At 36.8% G+C, this 25,611-nt stretch overlaps 1 protein-coding gene across 1 annotated transcript in view; it reads right to left on the bottom strand.

The window, feature by feature from the left end:
* Window positions 1-25,611, bottom strand: part of DLG2 (discs large MAGUK scaffold protein 2) — a 1,224,822-nt gene that overhangs the window by 938,306 nt on the left and 260,905 nt on the right. The window lies entirely within an intron of this gene.

Genomic DNA, 25,611 nt, shown 5'->3' with positions numbered 1-25,611 from the left:
CCTCAGTTTTCTCTTCAGTGAAATTAAGAAGATAAACTAAATCTTCCCACGGGTCTTTATTAACTCTAAAATTCTATGATCTGCAATTCATAATTTCAACATTTTCTTATGAAGTCTTCTTACCCATCAAAGAGGAGAGGTTCATATTTATCAAAATGGCTCCCAGGCACTCAGGGGCACTAACCACAATCTGAACCACTTACTAGCTTCCTGACAATGCATGCAGGAGGTCCTTATCACTGTTATCCTTAGACATTGTATTTTATGACTATAAATGGTAACTTCTTAAAAAAAAACCTTTTATCCCCCACAACTATTTAACAGTCCAAATAAATATATAAAAGGCCTGGAATTAATTGATGAATGCAGTGACCACTGTGCTATAAACATGTATAAAAATCTAATTGTCTAGAACCCAGAAACATTATGTAGCTGCCCCAACGTACTACTTGTGTAACAACTGAGAAACGACCCTATGTTAACAAGCTAGTACAGTCATCTTTCTTGCACAAGTGATGATTAGTCACTTTTCCACAATTTGGGCAAAATACTTAATTTGTATTTAGAGGGATGCTGGTTTGGTTCCACAGAAACAAAAAGATAATTTATGGACAATTTAACTATGTAACATATTTTACTTTTCCTTATCTTTGATGCTGAATTGGAAACGACTACATCATCACCCACTAGGGATTGGAAATTTAAAAATTTGATGAAGTGTCTAACTTTACTTAGACTTCCGTTCAGAAGAACTGTTAGTGGCCTGGTGAACAACTGGTCCCTATCTTTTCAGGCAAGGTCACAGAATCTACAAAGAGTTCAGCAGGCCACTCATAAAAATCATATACCTGATCTTATTGCTATGAAGAAAGAATATTGAGTTGAGCCAAATTTCAGCATAAAAGGGATAACTCTTAAAACTGTTAGATGCATTGACGGGAGTAGGTGTTATATAAAGCCCAAATTCACTTCTATTGGTTATAAAGGAACATTCAAAAAGATGGAATGTCGGAAGAGGAAAAGACCAAAGATGCTCTGAGGCATCTCCTTTGCCTTATAGGTAAAACGTCTACGTTATGGAGAGGTTCAGCCCTGTCTAAGGTCACACCCAGGAGCAGAGCCAGATCACAGACTTTGCTTCCCTACTTCCCAGTGCAACATTCTTTTCTCTAGTACCAAACAATCTCTCTTCCTTAGACAGAGGTGTGTTTATTAGAGTATTCCTGATTGGACACATACTCTGAGAATGTACCTATTCTAAATAAAGATAGCTCAGGAACAAGTGTTCAGGGTATGATTCATTCTTCACAGAAATATCAGAGAAGTTTGAAGAGGAAGAGGAAGGAGAAATAAGTGGATAACTCAAGAAGAGGCCTCTTATAGGCTGATCATGTTTCAGTCCTCTGTGCTGAGGGTTCTATTCCTGATACCCTTATTATCTGGAAGCCACGAATCAGCAGACAGTGCCTGGGCTCAGCACCACTTGGGGCAAGGATGGTGGGAAGAGAAAGTGGTATTGGATTATTATTTCTACCTAGATGCAACTGACCTTCTACCAGATCTCATTGTACTTTAATTATCTGAGTATGATACTCAAATTAATTATGAGTTCACTGAGGTGAGGAATTAGGCCCAATTCATCTCTATATCTTCAGGGTCTATCATGTTTGGTGTCCAATGAATGTTGAATGTGAGAAAGAAAAAAGGAAGGAAGGAAGGAAGGAAGGAAGGAAGGAAGGAAGGAAGGAAGGAAGGAAAGATGGAAGGGAGGGAGAGAAGGAGAGAGGGAGGGAGAGAGGGAGGTGCATGCTGGGCCTGGAAAAGAATGCCCAATTTGGAACACACCCTTGCCTTGGGTTTCTAATATGATTTGTGTTTCGGATGATATAGTTTCTAGTGATATTGGATGTTATTATTTTAAAAATATTCTTCATTAACTGTAAGAAAAGCTTACCAGGCTTACAATGCCAGATTTGAATGACCTGTTATACTTTCTTCTTTTGTAGATTCAGAAGGAGAAAGGGAGAGCAGTGCATGTAATCCATGTTCTCTTGCCCTCCAGTTCAGATGTAAACTGAAATTCACCTTTGCTGAATGGATTAGCAGTTATGAATACAACAACATAAATCACATATGTCAAGTTTCAATGTGATCTTATTCTAGGGTGTTCAGAAACTGTTACCCTTGCAATGAACTATCCTAGTGTGGGGTACAGAACCAATTTGCATTAGGAATTGAATTCAAGAAATATTCACTGAGAACCTCCAGTGTATCACAGGCTATGCTGGCTCCTCCAAAGACTTAAAAGAGTAATACAGGATCCTGGACCCAAGTTTTGCACGTTGTTGTCAGGTGCAAACATATGCAAACATATCAACAGAGAGTAATATAGGGAATGACAACTGCTGCAACAGAGGTACGAGAAAGCAACTATAGGAGCAGAGAGGGCAACAAATGCTTTTGGGTACATTAAGCCTAAGGTTCAGGCTTCTCACATGGTTACCCAATAGTGTCTTCTCAGCGTTGTGGTTTGGAAGACAGTAGACTTGAATTCTAAACCTGTCTTTGTGTGAATCTAGCTATGTGATATAGGGCATAGAATTAATGGCCCTGTATTTCTCTCTCTTCTTCTGTAACGGTTAAGAGGGTGGACTCTGGTATCACAAAGACCTGACTTAAATGGTTCTGTTGTTTACTCTTTGAACTGAACCGTTTTTTTTTTTTCACTAGTATAGAGCTTTAGCTCTTTAATCTGTAGAGCAAAAGTTATAAATGTACCTAAACTATACAGTACTGTGAAGACCAAGTGAAGATGTGAAATGTATCATAGTGCCAAACACATATTAATTGCTCAATAAATGTAACTACTATTATTTAAAATATTAATTTAAGATGAGAAAACTAGCCTGTAGTAGACTTGAGCTAAACTGACACTGAAAGAAATCCAACATAGATACGGACAGGAGGGGAAAATATATACCACTCAGTGCTTCTCCCAATCAGTAAGCAAAATCTCAAGATGTATAGAAAAAGAGGCCTCAGCATCACAAGAATGACTCTAACAATAAACAAACAGATCTCACTTATAGACCATATTAGATCTGTGGTTCAGTGCCAAAGCTTCAGACCATTCCAGGTGGAATGCTGTTGGCTGTTGGAATGTCCTTTTATGTGGAATATTGCAGCGAAGTTAATCCAAATGGGAAACCATCACACATTTGATCCATTCTCGTTATCATGGCTCCACAGCAGGACATACTGCCTGCTTTGGTAACTCAGAGTTCTTTTGTACAACAAACTGTGATTACTTCATAAAGGTCAATTCTCCCAAATCCCTGGAAACCATGGCACGCCAACCCACCAAGATCACAGAAGCAATTAAAAGTGTTTAACCGGGAAAGTTGCCAGGACCAGATGGCTTCTGCCAGTGGGATTTTGTTTTTGTTTTAAACTGCTCAACACTAGGGAAACAATATTTATTTGCCTCATATCTATTTACTAGTGGGTCTTCATACTTGTTTAAGAATTCAGTCATTATAGGGATTCTTGCCCTACATGGACATTAGAATGTGGGCCATAAGAGATAATGATAAAGGCTGCCCCACCAACTCCATCATGGTTCAAATCAGCTAAAAGTTTGCCACATGTAATAGTTTGCCACTCTAATAGTATGTTTGCATGTAAAATCCCACTTCTGTGAAGTAAACATTCTTGAAGATCTTTTTGAATCAGACCTTAAGATAATTCATGTATTATGAAAGGGATCAGAGGACTTTTAACAAGATAAATATCTTGTAGTATCTCTTGGGGCGCCTGGGTGGCTCAGTCGGTAAGCATCTGACTTTGGCTCAGGTCATGATCTCATGGATTGTGAGTTCGAGCCCCACAGAGGTCTCTCTGCTGTCAGCATGGAATCTGTTTCAGATCTTCTATCCCCTCTCTCTCTTCCCCTCCACCACTCACACTACCCCCCCCCAAAAAGAAATAAACTTTAAAAAGGATTTTTAAAAACTTTTCACCCTTAATTTTTGTAGTGTGCAACCACCAAACAGAACCACTTATTTACAATGTTCCTTTGATATAAATATCTATACCAGGTAGACTTATTTAACTGATACAACGATTCTGCTTAGAATTTTGTTTAAATTGTGCCAACACAGGGTAGTCATGGATCAAATCCTGTCTCTAACATTTTTTTCAGCAAATTGACCTTGGCAGACCATTTATCTCTCCTGAGCTTTGGAGGCTATTATTATCTATAATTAAAACAGTATGATATTTGCACATTACTCAGATTAAAGTAAAAAAAAAAAGGTTGATAAAAAGACCCAAATATATATATATATTGAATTTAGTATCTGATGAAGTGACAGATCAGTGAAAAAAAGATGAATTTTTAAATAAATAATATTGAGACAACTAAATGGTTACTTGGAAAAAGATAAAATTTGATCAGCACCTCACACCATATACTAGAATAAACTCCAAATGATCAGATAGCTGGATGTAAAGAAAAAAAAAAAACAAAAACATAAAATAACATGCAGGTACTAGACAAAAAAGAAAAAAAAACATGATTAAATCCTTTATAATCTAAAAGAGGATAAAAGTTTTATAACTGACTCAAACTCTATGAGCAATAAAATATATATAATACATGAGCAATAAAAACATTTGTATGTTTTTCAAAATATAAATAACCAACTGTAAAAATATAGTTGCAACTTACATCATAGGTACAAAGATCTAATCACTTTAATATAGAAAGAGCCTCTAGAAATCTGGGAGAAAAATGCCAAAGACCCAAGAAACAGTGGGTAAAATATATGAATACACTACACCCTCTTACATGTCAAATAGCTCCTAAACATATAAGAAGATGCTCAACATCACTCATTAAGAGAAACAAAATTCCAATGAGGTTCTCTTTCATACTACTGGACTGGAAAAAATTCCAAAGTTTGATAACACACTCAGTTGGCAAGAAAAAGCATATATTCTTACATATTGCTAGCAAGAATACAAAGTATTACAACCCCCGTGGCAGTGCATTTGGCAACAAAATTACATATGTGGTTTTCCTCTAATCCAAGATCTCCTTTCTAGGAATCTATTCTACAACCATACCTCTATAAATACCAAACAGCATATTCACAAGATTATTTGTGATAGCATTGTGTATCAAAAGATTGAAGAATCTCAAATATCTAACCAACAGGGAATCTGTTAAATAAGCAATGATCATCCACCCAATGGAATGCCATATAGTTATAAAAAAGAATGAAGAACTCTATACACTATGATGGACTGATCTCCATTATATTTTAATAAGGGAAATAGCAAGCAAGATGCTTAGCTTTTATATATAAGAAGTGAAGGGAAATAAGAATACACACACACACACACACACACACACACACACACTTCATTTCTGTGGAAATAAATAGCAAGTGGTAAACATAAAATAATAAAAATGCATATGTTTGCAAGCCTACCATGAAAACAATTTAGCCCAGTATAGACACTTTTGTTTAAAAACTTGCTTTATTACGCATATATGTTATTTTTAATATGTAAAGACTTTTATATATATACATATTTTTAAGGTTTATTTATGTATCTTGAGAGAGAGAGAGAGAGAGAGAGAGAGAGCGAGAGCGTGCGGAGTGGGGCAGAGAGAGAGGGAGAGGGAGAATCCTGAGCAGGCTTGCCTAGCATATAGAGCCTGATGCAGAGCTCAATCTCAGGACAGTGAGAATGTGACCTGAGCCAATATTAAGAGTTGTACACTTAACCGACTGAGCCACCTAGGCACCCCAAGGCTTTCATATATTCTTAAAAACTTTTAAGAGATTCTTTAGTTGTAACTATTTTACTTCTTCTCTGATAAAAAATTAGGTTTCAGTCAAAACATAAGTATTACAAAAATTATGAATTTTAATTATTTTAAGCAATTTTTCTCCTCAAAAGTATCCTACTTAGACAATGAATTATATATGACTATATCTATAGGCAACTGAGAGTGATGGAAAAATATGGAAGCAATACCTGTTTTCTCTTTTATCTTTATTTATTTATTTTTTTATTTTAATGTTTATTTATTTTTGAGACAGAGAGAGACAGAGCATGAACGGGGGAGGGTCAGAGAGAGAGGGAGACAGAGAATCTGAAGCAGGCTCCAGGCTCTGAGCTGTCAGCACAGAGCCCGACGCGGGGCTCGAACTCACGGACCATGAGATCATGACCTGAGCTGAAGTCGGATGCTTAACCGACTGAGACACCCAGGCGCCCCCCTGTTTTCTCTTTTAATATATTTTTTTTATTTTCAATATTTTTATTTAATAATGTCATGTTATTTTATTAATATATTTTTTTATATTTATGATATTCATTATTATGAGCATATTATATATTCATGATTGTTTATGGTTGTGAAAATAGTACAAACACATGTTTTTCTCTTTTTTTTGAGCAAGAAAATTAAAATCACATGTTATCTGCCAGTTCTTTTTTTTTTTAATTTTTTTTTAAGTTTATTTATTTTTGAGACAGAGAGAGACAGAGCATGAACGGGGGAGGGTCAGAGAGAGAGGGAGACAGAGAATCTGAAGCAGGCTCCAGGCTCTGAGCTGTCAGCACAGAGCCCGACGCGGGGCTCGAAGTCACCGACTGCGAGATCGTGACCTGAGCTGAAGTCAGACACTTAACCGACTGAGCCACCCAGGTGCCCCAATTTGCCAGTTCTTAACAGCTGTAAGGACTCGGTGGTCATGGCATGAAGGTCCCAGCATTACATTTGAATTATGAGCCTAGGTCTAGGTCAGGTTTTGTGTGACCTGGGGATTATTCCTGTTTCACCTTTATGTGAATGTGATAATTACGTGGATACAAAGTACAGACACCTTGCCTCAAGTATGAACTATTTTGTTTGAATACTCTCTCTTATCTTCTGCCTATCCTTCATGAATTCCCCACACAGGCAAACTTGGTCTAGGACCCCACATGGAATTAGTGCTTCCTGTCCTCACTTTAAATCAACACTTTCCCCCTGTGTATCAGCGGGGAAACATTTCCATGAATCAACAGTCTCCATTATTCACAAGCCAGGTTCTTCATGGCAGCGGGTAAGGAAGGCTTACATGTTAAGGAGCAGCTTCTATCACAGGATCTTTAGACACCTTTTGTAGTCAAGGTGTCTTTTGATATCTCCCGATACACACCAGACAGCTATCTACACTGCCTAGACACAAAATGCTATGCAGGACCTTCTTTAATGTCAGGTATGGTTACCACATACGACCATACCATATGCTGTATGTGGTGCATATATTATCTTTCTACTCATAGCAACCTGAGGTGGACACTTTTCTCCCCCACACTCTACATGAAAAGACAGAGACACAGGTTAAGTTACCCACGGCCAGCATATAGAAGAGCTGAGTTCCATGCCTGGCTCACCTTCCCCAAATCAGGCTCTGTAGGCCAAACTTGTCTGGCTTTTGGCCACATTTGCAAACAGGGCCCTTCCACCCATGGTGTCCTTACAATGGCCCAAAAGCACCCCCAGATCTGGGAGCACAAGTTCGGGCTTTGTGGCTGGCCCCCACACATTCCTCAGCTCTGTCTGCTCATGTTTCCCTCCCTCCATCAGCGAGGGTCTATTTGCTTTGGATCTTGACCTTTCACAGAAGGGTGCGTGGCATTCTACAGAGTCAAAAAAGCATCTCTCAGGAAGAGTCTGAGCGAAGATGATGTGAGTCTCTTACAAAGAAGCAAGGGCAAGCGGAAGCTGGAATTGCTCACATGGAAAGAAAGACAATTGTTGCACAGGACTGGCTTCTGTTGTGGGAAAGTGGCAATGTCGTTGTATCTAGAGATATAGGCTCATCCTAATGCTGACTGACTTGGTGGAGGCTTCGCCTCTCAAAAAATCAGTCAAGTGACATAGCCCAAACTGCTAACCTTGGGGTGACTCGAGCCTTTCTTTGTGATGTGCTGTCATCGTTATGTTGGGTTTTGGGGGCTCAAGGCCCCTGTGTGAGACCCCATTTTTGAGCTAGTCTGCATAGACCACACAGCCTCAATTTCTCAACTGCAAAATGGGAATAATAATAAAGGGCAAAATAGGGATAATAACAGTAACTCCCTTACAGAACTGAAAAGATTAACTAAAATAGCACATACAAGGAATTTAGCATCATATTTGTATCCAAAACATGTATTTTTTGAAAGGGTGTTAGATCAATGATGTTGATGACTAGCAAGTTCTGTCAGCCCCAGGAAAATGGCAGAGATATTAGGAAGTGAAATGTTTCTGCTTTGTCCACGGTGGTTAAAAGTCTCTTAATATAGTTTTAATGTTGAATCACATAAATATTAAAAATTCATAATATTTAAGAGAAACAGAACAATAAATTCTAACAATCCAAACAAATTAAAACCACCTACACTAAGTATCAACTTGGTAATTTAACCCCAGAAAGAAAATAATTATTTCAAGTGACTTGAATACAGTTCGTCCTATTTAGAGTACATTCTAAGTAAAGAGTGGACTGCAAAAAGAAAAAAAAAACATTTTATTCAATAGTTTTATTTTTTATTGGTAGTATTAATGTTGTAGTTTTGAAGTATTTGGTATATAATGTAGAATAAAGCAAAGAAGTAAAAATATTATTAAGAAACATTGTAGTGCAAGAGAAAAAATTACAAATATAAAGTCAAGGGATTTTAAGGAAACATTATTATGTAATGTTGGATTTGAATTGGAAATATGAATTGGAAACATCCAATATATATATTCTCCATCTGTTTACCAAAAGGCCCTAAGAAATAATGATACCCAAGCAAAGCAATGATCATAATTAGTACTAAGACCTTGGTTTCTTAGTATCATTTTCTCCTAAAAGGAGCCAAGCCTCCTTGGAGAGATGCTTCATTTTATATTTGGGGCAAAGAAAGTCCCAGAACAGGAGAGCCAGTTTGGAGGGGTTCTCTTTGACCAAATTTGGTAAAAAATTGAGCATCCAAAGGAATGACAATAGTTATTTTAAAAAATTGAACTACAACATCTCCCATTATTAGAGTTGATTTTTACACTAACTCTTTACTCTAATGGGTAATTAAGGGAAAAGCACGAAGTCATCATACAATCACAGAATTAACATCTTAAGATAATGAAGGAAAACTTCTTTACCAAAAAATGCCATGTATAAGAAATATTAGAATTAGAGCAAGTGAACTAGAGATAGCAAATGTAGCAAAATGCTAAAAACTGGTGAATAAGGTGAAGAGACAAAACTGTTTGTTTACTTAGTCTTTCAAATTATCTCTAGATTTCTCATTATTCAACATAAAATTGGGGGGGGGGTGGAAGGCACCTGGGTGGCTCAGTCAGTTGAATGTCCGATTTTGGCTCAGGTCATGATCTCTCAGTTTGTGAGTTCTAGCTCCACATCAGGCTCTGTGCTGACAGCTTGGAGCCTGGAGCCTGCTTCTGATTCTGCATCTCTCTCTCTCTCTGACCCTCTCCTACTCATGCTCTCTCTCTTTCTCTCTCTCTCTCAAAAATAAATAAACATTAAAAAAAGTTAACAAAACAAAAAAATAAAATAAAAGTTGGGAGAACACATCAAGGTCATGGGAAAAAGCTGAGGGGGTGTTTAGACCAAGCCATACCAAAGACCCCAATACTATACATGAATCACTATTGAATTGGCATTTGGAAACCGAATTATAAACATTTAAGAAGATAGCTGGGGAACTTGAATAAAAAGTGAATAATTAATAATATTAGAAAGTAATTGTTCATTGTTTTTTGTGTCGTAATGCTGTTACACTTATGTAGAAGATGAATACTGAGATCAATATTTCTGTGAGCTACTTCCAAATGGTTCTGTGAAAACAAATCTAGCTATTTGAATAGATCAAGGAAGATAGATTAATAAATTAATAACTTGAGTAATGGAGAGATATTACATATTTGACATACAGTTAACAATTTTTTCTCCAGAAAGTATGACTATATATAATTAAATAGTATTCTTTTGGGGCACCTGGGTGGCTGACGGTTCAGTGCCTGACTCTTTATTTCAGCTCAGGTCATGATCTCATGGTTCATGGGATCGGAGCCCTAAGCTCTGCATCTGGCTTTGCACTGACAGCACAGACCCTGCTTGGGATTCATATTCTCTCTCTCTCTCTCTCTCTCTCTCTCTCTCTCTCTCTCTCTTTCTCTCTCCCCCTCTCTCTCTGCTCCTACCCCCCCATAATAAACAAATGAACATAAAATAATAGTATCATTTCAATATTCTGAGTCTGATAAAATGAAAATTAGTCTGACAAAATGCTGGTAAAATAAAAGACAATATATATTTTGGAGGTTTATTATAGCATTAAATGCAAATAACTAAAGTATATAATCCATGTGATAACATCTTAAGATTCAGCTTCTGTATAAATGTCATTTTACTCTCTTCCTTTACTATACTACAATTTATAACACAGAATGCCATTAGCATGTGGAGGAAATTGGGGATGCCTTATGGGTTGTGTGGACAACTTTGGGCTTAGTGAACATGTGATTAAGTAAGCTGAATTACTATAAAATAGTCCCTTGACTTCAATGTATGTTAATTGGATCTTGTTGGCTAGTTCTGAATTTCCCAAAGGAAGAGAGGAATGTTTATTTTCCCACTCTGTTCTAGCTCTTCCATTTAAACTCAGCCAAGTGAAAAACAACAATAATCTTCCCTGTGCACGTCCCCTTCACAAACCAAACCTCCCACATACATACCCATGCTACACTAATTTAACACACCAATTGAAGACTCCGAATTACCAGTCTTACATCTTTGCCTGTAACTCCCTTACTCCCTCTGTAGCCAGAACTGCTGTGTTTAAGATGAGTACCTCTTTAACATTTTCAATTTTGCTCATCACTGGGCCCTTGTTATGGAATTAAATCAAGACATGTTTTAGCAGTTTAACTCTTTCTTTAAAGTACTATGTGTCCCAAATTTACTTAGGTTAAAAAAAAAAAAGTTTACCAATAAATGCTAAAATATTTAGAATATACATGACATAAAAGTTTATATATTAGATTTAAGTTCCATGTTCTTCTTTGTTATTCCATTTTGCTTTAAAATTTTAATTCTTGCCATTCTGCCTTCCAGAACTATTCTATTTTGCTCTAGAGAAGGGGGGCTATGGGGAGAGAGGGAGAAATTCATGTGTAGATGTAAGAAATTATTAAGACATTTGAACCAAGTAGTGAATTTACCTTCAAGTGCCAGCTGGTAAGACATTTCCTTTGTGAGTCTTCCCAAACACATAGGCAGGGACCAAACCAATCTACACCCCAGGAATTTGCACATCACAAGGACAAGTAAGGACTTGTTAAATATTTCTTGAATGAATAATGTATCCATCCCCATAATATTTACCATACCATGGTATAACTGTTTCTATATATCAGTCTCCCTTCAATGGGTCTAACATTGAACATTTTTATCCTAGTAGAATAAGATGATGAAGAATAGGCTTAGGAAGATTAATCTGGCAAGAATTTCCAGAGGGAGGGGTGAATTTGAGGAAGAACACATTGAAGGAACAGAGAGGGCTGGCCATATATCACTGGTATGTAATGCCACAGAAATTCCTTTAGACCCAGGGATTGAACCTAAGATTAGGGACAGTCCATTTCTCTCCTTAAAATATTAGGCTGATGGCACAGCAAAGCCCAATGACTTACTTGTAGGGTCGTGGAATTAAAGTTAAAATTCATAAAATCATGTAAACCTTTAAAGCCTTAGCAAAAAAGTAACATATTGTATGGGTGCTATTTCAGTGGCAACAGATCTTTGCAGTGAAAATTTACAATGCATGGTGGTGGCAATTGCTTTATTTTCATTCTGTATATTGTAGTGAATCAACATTAGCATCATTAAATATTTATCCAGTACTTCTGCTAAGCTGCTAGAGCAAAATGATTTTTTAACATCTCTTCCTATCTAATTATAGGCAAAATAGATAACATGAATATAAAAAGACGTGAACACACAACAAATAACATTAATATTAAAACATTTACGGCATTATTGAATAGTCACATGGACAGAACTATATGAAAAGACATAAAGCACATAGAGAATGTGATCTAATGAAAATAAATGAAATGAAATATATACAGGACAAGTATTGGAAAACATAGTTGAACCCAAATACATAAAGATATGAACAAAATGAAAATACTGGGGAGTGAGGTAACTGAGGACTTGTAAGGGCAAATCAAGGAGGATTTCAAGGAAGAGGAGGATAAAGTGCATATTTATTTAAGACACTTTATTTCCCCTTTATTCACCAAAATGTTTACAAGAACCTTCTTCGTGTCAGCCATGTTAGGTGCAAAAGATCCAGAAATATATAAGCTGTTGTTCTTGGTGTCTAGGAGTTCACAGTCTAATATAAAAGAAAGACATATAGAAGACTAATTGCCATTCAGTGAGGTAAATGCTCAGGGAGGAATTTGGACTTGGGAAAGACTTCAATAAAATGAGATTTGAAGCTGAAGAAAAGTTCATTGGGCAAAGAAAGCAAAGAACACTTTCAGGGAAAGGAACTGCGTGAGCAATGTTTATAGATAAGGGATTCATTTGTGGAAATAGTAAGAACCATATTTCCTGGCAAAAGTAAATGCACGCACAATAACTGAATAGTAAAGATAGCTGGATTGTGCACAAGGAGGTGGTGGAAAAGGCAGATGAGCAGCTTGGCAAAAGGAAGACTGGAAAGGGCTTTTTAGGGTGTATTCATGACCATGGACTTTATTTTATAGATAATGGTTAAGTAACTAAATGTTCTAAGAAGGGACAATCAGATAAACAATTCAGAAGCCTTTAATACATGCAGTGTTAGGACAAGGATGGGACATTCTTAGCACCTTCCATTTTCGTCCTTTTGGGTAAGTTTAAGTGTCAGATAATCAGCTCAAAGGCACTCAGAAAAATAGGTGTGAACAAGATATTTGGGAGGTATTCAATCAAGGTCAGGTTGTGGGACTATGACTGTTCTAGTGACTGAAAAATAAATGTACATTTCCTGATAATTTCCATTATTATCTATCTTCAAATTCCTGCCTAGCTTCAGAGATCATCGCTGGATTTTGTTGCAAATTAAAATCATTAGGGATATCCAATCAAGTATCACAAAGCCTCATTCCTGCATCTCAAGACTTAACTTTACAACATGTCAAGTGCCTCAGGCAAGCTAGAAGGTGTTCCAGACACACAGTGACAATAGTGTCAGAGCTGGAAGGATTTGAGAGTTATATAGTTTAATCTCTGTACTTTGCAAATGGGGAGATAGATATCCATATTGTCATTCAATTGTCTAAAGTTCATACAACTAGATTTTTACAGAACTAAAGCATTAAGTTTTATCTTTTGATTCCCAGTCCAGTGCTCATTCTGCAACACTAGACTGACTCTCTTCAATAAAGTGGTCTGTTCTTTAAGGGCATAGCTCTGGTGAGCTTTTGTCTATTAGGATTGCATTATAGGGCCCTCATTAAGAGGCCACTAAAGCCTGACTCACTTACAAATAGCCTAAGTGAATCTAACAACTTGCCTCTTTCTCTTTTCTTTTTTAAATGAGGCATATATAACATTATTTTGGTTTCAGGAGTACACTTAAGTGAAATTATGGTATGTGTCTTTCTCTGATTTCAATCATTTAGCCTAATACCCTCAACAGCCATCCATGTTGTCACAAATGGCAAGATTTCATTTATTTTATGGCTTAGTATTTTAGTATTCCATTGTGTATGTGTGTGTATGTGTGACAGAGTGTGTGTGTGTGTGTGTGTGTGTGTGTGTGTGTGTGTGTGTATCCCACATCTTCTTTATCTATTCATCCACTAATAAACATTTAGGTTGTTTCCATATCTAGGCTATTGTAAATGATGCTGCAATGAACATTAGGGGTGCATATATATTTTTGAGTTAGTGTTTTCATTTTCTACAGACAAATGCCCAGAAGTAAAATTGCAGATCACAAAGCATTCCTATTTTTAATATTTTGAGGAAACTCTACACTGTTTTCCATCATGGCTACAACTATTTACACGCCCATCAACAGTGCACAAGTGTTCTCTACTCTCCACATCCTTGCTAACATTTGTTATTTCTTGTCTTTTTTAGAATAACCATTCTAACAGGTGTGAGGTTATCTTATTGTGGTTTTGATTTGCATTTCCCTGATGATGAGTGAGGTTGAGCACCTTTTCATGTGTCTGTTAGCCATCCATATGCCTTCTTTAGAAAAGTATCTATTCAGATCCCCTGCTCTTTCTTTAATCAGATTTTTTTTTATTGTGAGTTGTATGAGATACATAATTTGCAAATATCATATGTATGAGATATATCTATCTATATCTATATCTATATCTATACCAGATATATGATTTGCAAATATTTTCTCCCATTTCATAGGTTGTCTTTTCATTTTGTTGTTGGTTTCCTTTGCCTTGCAGAGATTTTTAGTTTGATGTAGTATGACTGGTTTATTTTTGCTTTTGTTGCCCTTGCCTTCTGAGCCAGATCCAAAAACTCATTGCCAATACCAGTGTCAAAGATCTTACCACCTATGTTTTCTTCTAGAAGTTTTTCAGGTCCTATATTTATGTGTTTAATCAATGTTAAGCTATTTTTTGTGCAAAGTCTAAGACAATAGTTTAATTTCATTCTTTTGCATGAGACTGTCCAATTTTCCTAACAAGTTTGAAGAGACTGTCCTTTCCCATTGTACATTCTTGTCTATTTTTTTTTTTTACAAATTAATTGGCTATATATGCATGGATTTTTTCCTGGGCTATTTTATTCCATCAATCTATGTGTCTGTTTTATGCCAATACCATATGGTTTTGATTACTAGAGCTTTGTAATATAGCTTGAAATCTGGAAGGTTGATGCTTTCAGCTTTGTTGTTCTCTCTCAAGACCATGTTAGTGATTTGGTGTCTTTTGTGGTTCTCCATTTGTTTGTTCTATTTCTGTGAAAAATGGTACTGGAGTATTGATAGAAATTGCATTGAAACTATAAATTAGGTAATGTGAACATTTTAACAATATTAATTCCTCCATCCCATGACAATAAAATATCTATTTATTTGTGTCTTCTTCAGTTACTTTTGTCAATATCATGTTTTCTAGTTTTTGGTACAGAGGCCTTTCACCTCTTGGTTACATTTACACCTAGTTATTTTATTCTTTTTGATGTAATTATAAGTGGAACTATATTCTTTTTAATGTTTATTTATTTTTGAGAGAGAGAGAGAGAGAGAGCGCACGAGCATGAGGGAAAAGGGGCAGAGAGAGAGGGAGACACAGAATCTGAAGCAGGCTCCAGGTTCCTTGTTGTCAGCACAGAGCCCAAGGCAGGGCTTGAACCCATGAACTGTGAGATCATGACCTGAGCCAAAGTCAGACACTTAACTAACTGAGCCACCCAAGCACCCCTAAATGGGACTGTATTCTGAATCTCTCTTTCTGACGGTTCATTGCTAATGTATAAAAATGCAGACAATTTTAATACATTGATTTTGTAGCATGAAACTTTACTGAACTTGTGTACTAGCTTTAAAGGTTTTTTGGTATTGTCTTCAGGGTTTTCTATATATAAAATCACATGGTCCATAACTACTGATAGTTTTAATTCTTTTCCAATATGGATTTATTTCTTGTTCTTGCCTAGTTGCTTTGGCTGTACTTCCAATACTATGTTCAATAAAAGTGGCAGGAATGGGTATTTTTGTCTTGTTTCTGATCTTGGAAGAAAAGCTTTCAGCTTTTCACCATTGAGTATGATGTTAGCTGTAGGCTTGTCAGCTGAATTTTGTTAAATTCCTTTTCTGCATCTATCAATATGAACATATGATTTTTATCCTTCATTTTGTTTAGTGTGTCAAATTAGTTGATTTATGGATGTTAAACTATCCTTGTATACCTACATTAAATCCCACTTGATCATGGTATTTTTAATGTATTATTGAATTTGGTTTCCTACTACTTTGAGAAATTGTGCATCTATATTTATCAAGTATATTGGCCTGAAATTTTCATTTTCTTTCTTGTTTTTCCTTTTTTCTTGTGTGTACGTGTGTGTCCTTGCCTGGTTTCAGTATTAGGGTAATGCTAGCCTCATGTAATGAGTTTGGAAGTGGTCCTTCCTGTTTGATTTTTTGGAAGAGTTAGAGAAGAATAGATATTAAATCTTCTTTGAAAGTTTGGTAAAATTCACCAGTGAAACCATCTAATCCTGGACATTTGTTTGTTGTGAGATTCTTGATTACTGATTCAATTTCCTTACTAGTGATGAATCTATTCAGTTTTTCTATTTCTTCATGATTCAGTCTTGGAATAGCATATGTTTTTAAAACACCTATTTTTTCTGGGTTGTCCAATTTATTAGCTATAATTTTCATAGAAGCCTTACGATTTGTTGAATTTCTTTGGTATTAGTTGTAATTTTTCTTTCATTTCTGATTTTGAGTCATTTCTCTTTTTTAGTGAGTCTACTAAAGATGTGCCATTTTTGTTTATCTTTTCAAAGTTTCAGCTCTTAGTTTCATTGATTTTTTTCTACTGTATTTTTAGTTTCTATTTCACTGTTTTCGGCTCTGATCTTTATCATTTCCTTCCTTCTACCAACTCTGGGCTTCATTGGTCTTTTTCTAGTTCCTTTAGGTATAAAGTTACATTACTTATTTGAGATTTTTCTTGTTTCTTGAGTTACACCTGTATCACTATAAACTTCACTCTTTTTAAAATATATTTATTGAGAGAGAGAGAGAGAGAGAGAGAGAGAGAGAGAGAGAGAGAGAGAATATCCCAAGCAGGCCTCATGCTGTCAGCGCAAAGCCTGACATGGGGTCCAATCTCACAAACAATGAGATCATGACCTGAGCCAAAATAAAAAATTGGATGCTTAACTGACTGAACCACCCAGGCACCCCTGAACTTCACTCTTAGAACTACTTTTGTTGCATCCCATATATTTTCTATCAAGGTATTTCCTGATTTTCTGCTTTTATTTCTTCATTGCCTTATTGGTTGTTCAGTATCATGTTCTTTAAACTCTAAATATTTGAGAATTACCAGTTCTTGTAATTGATTTCTAAGTTCATGTCATTGTGGTCAGAATATGTTTGATATGGTTTCAATATTCTTAAATTTATTGAGACTTGTTTTATGGTCTAAATATGATCTATCCTGGAGAATATTCCTAGTGAACTTAAGAAGAATGTGTGTAAAAAAAAAAAAAAAGAAGAATGTGTGTGCTGCTGCATTTGGATGAAATGTTATATCTATCTACCTATCTATCTACCTATCTATCTCCATCTGGTCTAATGTGTCATTTAAGGCTGGTATTTCTTCATAGATTTCCTGTTTGAATGATGTATCCATTGACGTAAATGGGGTATTAAAGTCTCCAGTATTATTATGTTGTTTTTGATTTCTCCTTATCTATCTGTTACTATTTGTTTTATATATTTAGGTGCTTCTATGTTGAATGCTTAAATATTTACAAATGTTATATCTTCTTTTTTAGATTGACTCCTTTATCATTATGCAATGTATATCATCTTTGTCTTTTATTACGGTCTTTGTTTTGAAGTCTATTTTGTCTGATGTAAGTATAGCTACCCCAGGTTTCTTTTGGTTTCTGATTTGCATGAAACATCTATTTCCATCGTTTCACTTTTAGTCTGCTTCTTTCCTTGTATCTGAAATCTCTTTTACACATCATATAGATGGGTCTTGATTTGTTTTAATCCATTCAGCCAGTCTATGTCTTTTTATTAAAGGATTTAGTCTTTTTGTATTTAAAGTAATTATTGATAGATATGTAATTATTGCCATTTTGTTAATTATTTTCTGGCTGTTTTGTAGTTCCTCTGTTTCTCTCCTCTCGCTCTCTTCCCTTGTGGTTTAATGACTTTCTTTGGTGTTATGCTTAGGTTCCTTTTTTCATCACCTTTTGTGTATTTATTATAGATTTTTGCTTTGTGGTTACAATGAACTCACATAAAACACTCAATGTATATAATGATCTATTTAAGTTTATAGTAAATTAAGTTTTAATGCATTCTAAAACTATATTTTTACTCCCTCACATTTTATGGTTTTGATGTCACATTTTACATCTTCGTATTTTGTGTATTTCTTAATAAATTATTATACTTCTAGTTATTTTTATTGCTTTTGTCTTTTAACCTTCATACTATCTTTATAAGTGATTGATCTACTATCTTTACTAAATACCTACCTTTATCATTGAAATTTTTACTTTCATATGTTTTCTTGCCACTAATTACTAGCTTTCTTTTTTCAGCTTAAAGAAATCTTTTTAACATTCCTTGTAAAGCCAATTTAGTGATGGTCAATTCCTTTAGTTTTTATTTCTTTGGAAAACTCTTAAATTCTGAATAACCTTCTGGATAGAGTATTATTGGTTTGAAGTTTTCCCTTTCAGTAATTTATTATTTTTTTTAATGTTTATTTATTCTCGAGAGAGAGACAGACAGAGACAGAGTGTGAGTGGGGGAGGGTCAAAGAGTGAGGGAAGGAGACACAGAATCCGAAGCAGGGTCCAGGCTCTGAGCTGTCAGCACAAAGCCCGATGTGGGGCTCAAACCCACAAGCTGAGACGTCATGACCTGAGCCGAAGTCGGACGTTCAACCAACTGAGCCACCCAGGCGCCCCTCCCTTTCAGTAATTTAAATATATCATGCCACTCCCTTCTGGCTGCTCATTTTTTTCCAAGAAATCTGCTAATAAGTCTTATGGGCATTCCTTTCTACATAATAAATTCTCTCTTCATGCTTTTAGATTCTTTATTTTTAAACTTTGATAATGTCTCTGTGTGTGAACCTCTTTGGATTTATAGTATCGGAAACTGTCTGTGCTTCCTGAAACTATATGTCTACTTCCTTCCCCTGGCTAGGGAAGTTTTCATCCATTACTTTTTCAACCACATTTTCTGCTCATTTGTCTCTCTCTTCTCATTCTGGGACCCCCTACAATGGGATTGTTGTTCTGCTTCATGTCTCATATATTCCTTATGTTACCTTCACTTATTTTAAATTCTTTTTTTTTCCTGTTTTGTTTGGGTAAGTTCCACTGTCCTGTCTTTTAGATCACTGATCCTTTCTTATGCTTCATCTGGTCTGTTGCTTAGCCTTTCTAGTGTATTTTTCAGTTTAGTTATATTCTTCATCTCTGTGATTTGTTTGCTTTTTATTTTCTCTTTACTGAAGTGCTCACTGTGTTTATCACTCACTGTGTTTAAAGACTCACTGTGTCTTTAACTTTGGTGAGCATCCTTATGACCATCACTTGGAAGCCTTTATTAACTAAATTACTTATCTCTATTTAATTAGGTGGTTTTTTTTGTTTTTGTTTTTTTTTGTTTGTTTGTTTTTTTGGTTTTTTTTTCTGGAATTTTACTTTGTTCTTTCATTTGGAATACATTCCTCTGTGTCCTCATTTTGCTTGACTCTCTGTGCTTGTTTCTATGTATTATGTGACACATCTACATCTCCTAGGCTTGAAGAAGAGCCTTGGGCAGGAAATGAATCCTATCGTTCAAACTTTCCCTAGCTCTTGGTTGTCTCTTGAACCTTTGTCATTGTCTATGCAGCCTGATTTATTCATGATAGGTCCCAGCTGTTAAGGTTGTGTAAGGACTTGCCATTGTTTCTAAGAGAGGTACTTTTCTTAAGATTTTATTTTTAAGTAATCTTTACACTCAACATGGGGCTTGAGCTTACAATCCTGAGATCAAGAGTCACATGCTTTACTGACTGAGCCAGACAGGTACTCTTCCAAGGAGAGGCATCCTTCAGGCTGATTAGAAGACAGACCCTCAGGCAGCAGCTTTTAAAGTACACAAATATATGCAGTCCTGTGGTACTGTGGTCATAAACTGTACATTGATCTGGAAGTGTCCGTTTGATGACAGTTGAAAACATTGGGTTCTAGACAAATATATAAGCTCCTTTCTGGGAGGTAGCTGTGAGTTGTTGTGAGACCAAGAGAGAGTACAAAGATGGCATCCCTCAGACTAAATTCCTTGAGAGTACCTCCATAGCTTCTAGATGTATGGTAAATCTGAAGCCTGTCCCTCAGGCTGTAGCTCCAGAACAAGTAAAACAATGTTTTTCACAGAAAGACTTGAGTGTGTTTCAGTGTACTGTTCCCTGGGAGTGGTAGTATGGCAAAAGCTCTCTGATTAGTTCTTTGGAGTCCAGATGTGCAAGGCCCCCTGGACACAAGAGCCAGGTGCTGAAGAAGCATTCCTTCTGTGCAGACTGCACACACCCACCAGCTTTAGCAGGATCGTGAAGAATGCAGGACCAGGGCATATCAGCCAAATATAGAAGGCTGCTGGAGACTTGGGCATGCCCCGCCCCAGTGTTAGCAAGGTAAGTAGAAAGCAGAACAATGGCATCCACCACTACCTCCATTGCCAAAGAGAGTTCTAAAAGGCTTCTGCACCTCTAGCAGATGCTTTAAGGTTAGCAAGTAAGCCTTTACGTATGGTACAGATGTTTTCCCAACTGTTGCTTTTGTTCTGGTTCTTGGGGTGAGTGAGTCTGAATTTAAGAATGGAATTTCCTTAAGAAAGGAATTTCAGGGGGCACTTGGGTGGCTCAGTTGGTTAAACTTGATTTTGGCTTGTGATCAAGGTGATCGAGGTCATGATCTCATGGTTTGTGAGATGGAACCCCACATCAGGCTCTGAACTGACAGTGTGGAACCTCCTTGGGATTTTCTCTCTCCCTCTCTGTCTGGCCCTCTGCTGCTTACACTCTCTCTCAAAATAAATAAATAAATAGATAGATATTAAAAAAAAAAAGAACAAAATTTCAGCTCCCCACAGCTCTGTGAATCTTCTCAACATAAGCCCCATTGTTTTTCAAAGTCAGACATTTTGGGGGCTCCCCTCTCTGGTGCAGGTATGCCTGATATGGGGCCTGAACCCTGTGTTTCTCATGGATAAGCTCTGTATTTGTGAGATTTCTCCAAATTGTGGGTCACTGCACCAGGGGTAGGATATTTGGTAAGACAGAATCTCTGCCTCTCCCATTCATCTCAAAGCCTCCCCTTTATGCTTTGTTGTGGAAGAACTGTTCAGCTACTTTTCAGGTCTTTTTCAGAAGGAATTGTTCCATTTATATCCGTAGATTTGATACATCCATGAGAGGAGATGAGTTCAGGATCTTCCCATGCCACCATATTGAACTGCCTCCCTAAATCTCTTGATATGAAGAGATGGTTACAGGAACGAGCACAAAGCTCCTTGGAGGAAAATGTACAGTTGTCCCTTCTTGTATAAGACATTGTGCCTCGGGAAAGCAGACCACCCTAAAAAAGACTGCACACATGCTCTGACTAGCCTACTTGATGTCTTTGGCAGAAACTGTACCACAAACAGGCAAGACATAGTGGAGTGACATTTCAGTCTTACCAGGTGGAGTCAAATGAACAGAAAAGTGAGCATTAGTTCTATTAGAAGTAGTCTAAAATTCTATTTGAAGTAGTCTAAAGCCATTTTCTTGAGAGGTAAATTGGAAACAAACAACCAAACAAACAAAACTAGTATATCCAACCAGACATGCTTTAGAAGAGACTTTGCAAATCTGACTGTCTGATAAAGCAAGTGGTTTCCCTGTCTCCTCTACATTTTAAAGAAATGTAGAGGCACCACATAATTTAAATTAGGATAAAAGAAAGAATTTGTTGATACCCAGAAACAGAATTACACAGTTTTCTAAATTGGCCGCTCCTGCAAACATTCCCAATATTTATACCTTAAAGGCAACTATTTTTCTAAAGCGTGATTAAATTGTTTCTACTTATGTTTAGGTAAAGTTCATTTATCTGATTTACTGTTGGTAAGCTATAGACTTTCCGCTGTGTCTCTGAGAGAAGTGGTACAAGCAGTTCTTTGCCATATTTATGATATCCAGTGTCAGTGAGCATGCATTTGCGCAATTAGCAGCTTCCACCAGGGGTAAAACTCTCAGCATCTCCTCTTTCATTCGTCAGGGCTCTTCTCAATATCACCTTTCTTAATACCCCATTTCTGATCCTGTATATCAAGTAAGATCTCCTCTTGCTCTGACTTTATACAGACTTTGTCATTTCTATATTATAGGCCTTTCCTACTCCTTATAAGAGATGTCAGTATGGGAGAGAAAGGGATCAACATGCAAGTGTTGGTTTCTTCACTGTTACAGTCAATGTGTGTCCCAGTTTACAGATGCACCCAACACACAGCTAACATTCGTTAAATCATTTGTGAATGCTTTTACAGGCACACTATCTAATTTAATCCTCACAGCAATTCTTTGATGAAGCTACTACTCATAAATGTAAACACCTATTGTTTTATTCCTAACCTGTCAGATGTGGTACTGATAACTTGATATATATTCCTTTCATTCTGTGAGATAGAATTCTAATTCTGTAGATGTGGTTGCAGGCTCAGAGGAATCAGGAAACTTGCCCCATTTCATAGAGTCAAAAAGCAGCAGATTCTTAACATAAACCTGACACTTGTACTGACTGTCACTGCTAGTACTTTTACTAGGATTGCTGCTGCTGCTAGAACGATTACAACCACAACTATCACCCCACTTCCATCAGCATTATTCCTTTGCTATATTAAATTGTCTGAGTCCAACTGCAGAACCATAATCTTCTTGAAGGGTGGGACCATGTCCTCTTTATATTTGTTGAATTCAGATGAATATACTTGAGTCAAATGGAGTTCATACTAGCCTGCTGACTAAGAATTTTTCCCTATTGAAAAATGCCTTTGTCTAAACTCTTCTACTCCTTTTGTGGTAGGATACAAAATCAAAAACAAAAATGAAGTTTCAAAAACATCTAAGACTCAAGTCTTTGATGATAGTTTAAACTTCATTTCTGATGACAAATGGAAAAAAAAAGACATTTGCTATAGCTATAAAGTCTGCTACCTATGACCAAAAATAGAAATATTGAGGTGATAGGGCATGCAGAGCTCTAACAAGTTGTGACCAATGGGTTATTTTTCTCTTGGCTGGCACAGTCTGGCTTCTCTCCAATACAAAACATGTTATATCATCTCCTGACTCCTTTCCTCCCAAACCATCTTGCAAAAGTGTATCTCATTTAAAAAAATTATACCATTCCCCCCCTGAAATATGATGTTTTAGAATGTTTCTACTTGTCTTCCATAAACGTCAATAAGAGTTTGGAAAGAAATATAATATTTTCCCCATGCATATAGAAATAATCCAGCGGGGGGAAGGGGGAAATCATATGTCCCATGAAGCTGCCCATGCATGGTTCTGGAAGCCTCTCTGTTTTACACCAGGAACTACTCACAGGATGCTTTGTGTCTAAGGGAAGTTATGAGGTCTCAGGGCTGTCTTCTAGTACTTGCTTGAATTTTATTCTTTTCTAATGAGTGAACTGGAGCGAGCTCCTACAGGTGAGCAAAAGACAACTGTTTTGTGAGTCTTTGTTACAATGTTGATGCCCTAAAATCAGTCATGAGAGGTTTTATATCATGGAACAATGGATGATATAAATCAGAGCATCCCTCCCCCCCCCCCCCCCACCCTGCCAAGGCCCTGTTTATAGCACATCACTGCATTCAATTCTGGTGATAAAGACTTCTACCACAAACAACTAGCATGCAATTATCACAAAATAGGAAGGCACTCGGCCATAATATATGTTTGTGCAAGCTATTCTGTGCCCAAACGAACCCACCTGGGAGTAAGTGAGAACTGAAATCCAGCCCACCCTCTGGTCTCCAAGCTATGTGCCTTGGCATGGTTCTGTGATCTGTCAGAGGCAGTCATAGTTTTCTGTTTTGCAAAAAGCTGCCTTATGAGCTAGCAATAGCTCAAATTCAGAGTGTCTATGTCCCCACACTATTATTCCACAGCCACCTTCAGTGTCACAACTGCAAATGGCATTAGTTATGTCATCCTTTGTGGGCTCTTTACTTCAAATTACAAGAATTAAAATTTTTGACTGGTTAATATTTCCTAAGTTCTGGGAATATGTTTCTTATTTTATAGATCAGAACCCTGTAGTTCAGAGAGGTGACAAAACTTGTCTAAAATCACATAGCTAGGAAAAGAGCAGGAGTTCAAAGCCATATCTATCTGGCTCTATGATCCCCCCAAATGCATTGTATGCTATCCTATGGCATATATGGAAATTATTTCTCCAAAATACAAGTTCCTGGAAAAGTTTTAAAACCTGTATTAGAAAATAAACACCTAAAATGACTTGCACTTTTTAAAATTTTATATCAAAGAAAGAGAGAGACTGCGAAGGAGTGGGGGGGAGGGACAAAGGGAGGGAGAGAGATGCTTAAGCAGGCTTCATTGCTGAGCATCAAGCTCAGTGCAGGCCTTGATCTCATGACCCTTGGATCAAGACCTGAGCTGAAATCAAGAGTCAGAAGTTTAACCGAATGAGCCACCAGTCACCCCACCTCGCATTTTTTGGAAACAAAGGTTTCATTATTTCTTTTTTAATCATCATTTTAATGTAACTATTATCCATGGTATAGTTACTACCATGGTCCCCATTTTGAGGGTGAAGAAAAACCAAATTAAGAGAAGTTAAAGGGTTGAGAATTATCCACAAACACTGAAAAATATTGGCATTCAACCAGTAACAAGTAACACATGTAAAGAATTTTAAAGTTTACACGTACATTTCCCTACTTTCTTTAGAAAGTAAAAGTGACACCATGTTACTTCTGAGGTTAGGTCATAATAATAATACAACTTCTGTTTGGCTCTCTCCCTTAGCTTGCCTTTGGAAGTCATCCTTTATTTTGTGAGGAAGCCCAGGCAACCAAGAGAGGCCATGTGTAAATGTTCCAGACTATAGTCTCAATTAAGGAATCAGCATATAGCCATTATCTACTATCCAACATCGAAGTAAGTAAGCCTTCAGCTGATTCCAACCCTGTTGAGTCTCCCACCTGAAGCGCCAGACCTACAGAGGACAGACACGTCATCCACGCTGTGTCCTATCCGAATTCCTGGCCACAGAACCATGAGAAAGAAAACCGTGAGTGTCGTTGTTTCAAGGCACCAAAATTTCAGGTAATGTTTTTGCAGAGTAGATAACTAATACCATCGTCTTGGGGAGAGAACAGAAAACACTAGCAGACAGACCCTAAAACTGTAGTGGACACTGAATAACTATTTGTTGAATGGAGAAGACAATCACATAAAAAGAATTCAGGCTTCTAATTATAGTCTGAGGAGGATCGTAACTTTGAGTTATCACTATGTGTTTTTGTCCTTTTCTTCTAAATGACAGAAACTCCTCCACAAAACCATTGAGAACAATATTCCTAGGATGAGAACGCTCTGCAAATAACTCCGAGTAAAGTACTGCAAAATCTCTAGGGATTGTAGTGCAAATACACAAGGCTGTTTTGTTTTGTTTGTTTTATTCCACATGAGAGCCTATTCAAACAATATTTTCTAGTCCTTCAGAGGGCAGAACTTAAAGGGGAATTAACTCATTT

Source organism: Lynx rufus, unplaced genomic scaffold (assembly GCF_022079265.1).
Source record: "Lynx rufus isolate CCGP_SWC_20201006 ecotype Redwood Valley unplaced genomic scaffold, mLynRuf1.p SCAF_9, whole genome shotgun sequence".
Lineage (NCBI taxonomy): Eukaryota > Metazoa > Chordata > Mammalia > Carnivora > Felidae > Lynx > Lynx rufus.
The sequence above is the reverse complement of the archived record's forward strand: the minus strand, read 5'-3'. Positions and strand labels throughout refer to the sequence as shown.